The sequence below is a fragment of the Brachyhypopomus gauderio genome, chromosome 13 (genome assembly GCF_052324685.1).
Source record: "Brachyhypopomus gauderio isolate BG-103 chromosome 13, BGAUD_0.2, whole genome shotgun sequence".
In the NCBI taxonomy this organism is placed as follows: domain Eukaryota; kingdom Metazoa; phylum Chordata; class Actinopteri; order Gymnotiformes; family Hypopomidae; genus Brachyhypopomus; species Brachyhypopomus gauderio.
The window spans coordinates 6,783,004-6,787,026 of NC_135223.1; positions in this window are offsets into that span (position 1 = coordinate 6,783,004).

The window sequence follows — 4,023 nt, forward strand, 5'->3', positions numbered from 1 at the left end:
CACCTGCATACTGCACACTACACCACAATACACCTGCATACTGCATAATACACAACAATACACCTGCATACTGCACACTACACCCCAATACACCTGCATACTGCATAATACACAACAATACACCTGCATACTGCATAATACACCACAATACACCTGCATACTGCACACTACACCACAATACACCTGCATACTGCACATTACACCATAATACACCTGCATACTGCATAATACACAACAATACACCTGCATACTGCATAATACACCACATTACACCTGCATACTGCACACTACACCACAATACACCTGCATACTGCACACTACACCACAATACACCTGCATACTGCATAATACACAAAAATACACCTGCATACTGCACACTACACCACAATACACCTGCATACTGCACACTACACCACAATACACCTGCATACTGCATAATACACAACAATACACCTGCATACTGCACACTACACCACAATACACCTGCATACTGCATAATACACAACAATACACCTGCATACTGCACACTACACCATAATACACCTGCATACTGCATAATACACAACAATACACCTGCATACTGCACACTACACCACAATACACCTGCATACTGCATAATACACAACAATACACCTGCATACTGCACACTACACCACAATACACCTGCATACTGCATAATACACAACAATACACCTGCATACTGCACACTACACCACAATACACCTGCATATTGCACACTACACCACAATACACCTGCATATTGCACACTACACCACAACACACCTGCATACTGCATAATACACAACAATACACAATACACCTGCATACTGCACACTACACCACAATACACCTGCATACTGCACACTACACCATAATACACAATACACCTGCATACTGCACACTACCCCACAATACACCTGCATACTGCACACTACACCATAATACACAATACACCTGCATACTGCACACTACCCCACAATACACCTGCATACTGCACTCTACACCACAATACACGTGCATACTGCACACTACACCATAATACACAATACACCTGCATACTGCACACTACACCATAATACACAATACACCTGCATACTGCACACTACACCACAATACGCCTGCATACTGCACACTACACCACAATACACGTGCATACTGCACACTACACCATAATACACAATACACCTGCATACTGCACACTACACCACAATACACCTGCATACTGCTCACTACACCACAATACACCTGCATACTGCACACTACACCATAATACACAATACACCTGCATACTGCACACTACCCCACAATACACCTGCATACTGCACACTACACCATAATACACAATACACCTGCATACTGCACACTACCCCACAATACACCTGCATACTGCACTCTACACCACAATACACGTGCATACTGCACACTACCCCACAAGACACCTGCATACTGCACACTACACCATAAAACACAATACACGTGCATACTGCACACTACACTATATCAACACCCAGAACTTTCATTCTAGTTACCTTATACTTAGCCTGATTGTGTGATTTATTTGTAACTTGTGTATTCGTCTGTATAATTTGTTTTTGTGTAATTTGTGTGTTAACCCAATGGAGGATGGGTTCCCTTTTGAGTCTTGGTCCTCCCAAGATTTCTTCCTATTCCCCACCATCTAGGGAGTTTTTCCTCGCCACTGTCGCCTTTGGCTTGCTCATTAGGGATTTGGACCCATAGTATTGTTAACCTTGTAAATCCTGTAAAGCTGCTTTGTGACAACATATGTTGTGAAAAGCGCTATACAAATATATTTGATTTGATTTGACTACACCACAATATACCTGCTTACTGCACACTACACCATAATACACTACACACATGCATACTGCACACTACACCACAATACACCTGAATACTGCACACTACACTACAATACACCTGCATACTGCACACTACCCCACAATACACCTGCATACCGCACACTACCCCACAATACACTATACACCTGCACACTACACCACAATACACACATAACCCCACATACTATACAGGACTATCACCTAATGTAAGGGTCTACCAGACTATCACCAGATATGCCGGTGTTCCTTCACACACACCACACTCACACACGTGAAGACTTGGTGGAGATCACGTTAGCGCTGTGTTAGGGTGCTTGTGTCATCCCTCATAAAGAACAATACCCGAGGAATCTGGGCAATAAAGCAGAGGCCCCTGTACCAAACACCAGCCACCTCCTCACACGGAGATAATTCATGTGAGAAGAGAGTAAAACAATACTTGCGGAGAAAATGGAGGTATTCATCTCTTTCTGCTGGTGGAGATTAAGCTATTTCACAATCAATAGAGCAGTCAGAATACATTTTTATTGGGAGCATTACACCGCAAATGAATTGTGGAGGGGAACCAAGCCAATTGGATGTGTGATGGAATATCTACGGGCAAACCTCTGACAATCGGCTACATTTCCACAACATGTAGATTAATGGTGTTCAGACCACAGCCAGATCTCACCCGTTTATTAGACTCCATTATAGCGCATTCGCGGCCCCGGCTGGGTTGCGACGGAAAACAATTGATTATCTTTAAGCGGAGAGGATCTTAATCTCGCCGTAGGAAACCGGCTGGGAGCATTTTAAATAAGTTCCGCTAGGCTCTGTAATATTTGTCACCTTAAAATGCAATTGCAGCATTTATTTATTTGTTTGTTTGTTTATTTATTTATGGTGTGTGCTTCGTCGCTGTGCACACCTGGGGGAGGCGAGTTCCTTATCGGGCTGGAATCGGATGGTCCTATTCAAAGTGTCCAATGGTAGTTGGTGTTTGTTTGGGTGTAGTTTAGGGTGTGGGTTTGGTTATGGGTGTGGGTGTGAGTGTGGGTGTGGGTGTGAGGGTGTGTGTGTGGGTGTGGGTGTGTGTGTGTGTTTGTGGGTGTGGGTGTGGGACTCTGTCAGTTTGGAGCAGAATAGTGCGGAGATACAGGTAGGAAGTTTCATTTGTTTTCTTTAAAACTGACAATAGACAATTTCTGTAAAAAGGGAGGGTGTAAATGTTGAACTTTGACCTCTTCCCTGGGTTTGGTACAGTTCAGACACTCCAGGCACACAAATGCATCTCCTGCACACCATTGCAGCTTCTGTTGACTTTAATTAATTGTTCTTGTATAAAACGCTTTTCGAACTTTCCTAATCTGTGTAATGAGGAACCTGACATGTTGTTACCCAAATGCAAATTCCAAAGATCCAGTGAACAAAGACTCCACACAATCACCGCATCAGTTCAGATGAAGCAGCCAGCAGAGATCAGCGTCCTGGGGGACGACTCACTGGTCCCAAATATGATGCGGCTGAGGGGATTGTGGGTAGAAGACAGCGAGAGATGTGAGGGGTGGAGGCCTTACTCCCCCACCACTCCTCCACCACTCCTCCACCACTCCTCCACCACTCCCCCACGCCCCTTTAGCCGTGTAAATGTTGGTGCTGTTCACAGGCACAAGCCCGGCTGATCATGTGGCACCTGGGTTCATTCGAGCTGGGTTAGCTAGAGAAGAGACGCCATGTCTCTGACAGCATGGCCGTTTTACGCCGGGATGTTTTATCAACATGTTTGACGAACCTTGTCTTGACCTAATTCAGCCATCCGTCACGTCTACGGCCAGATAAGCAGGAACAAAGCACTGGACTACAGACGATAACGCGGAAATAGTTCATCAGGAAAGTTTAGCACTTCAGTAATAGTGCAATCAAGGCTTTTAAATGAACTACTGCGAAGTACTGTCGCTAGTAATGTTGTCTTTTAATCCTCCTCCGATAATGACCTTCACGATCAGAGACAGGGACACACACACACATTGCACACAGCTGATTGTAGTGAGACACGACACACTCTGTTCTCTGTGTGATTTGGGGCCGTTTATGCCACGCCAGGGCCCTGGGTGTGTGACGCTTCTCTGAGAGGGAGGGAGCAGACTTCTGGAGGGACAGCCTGGGGCCAGGGAGACAA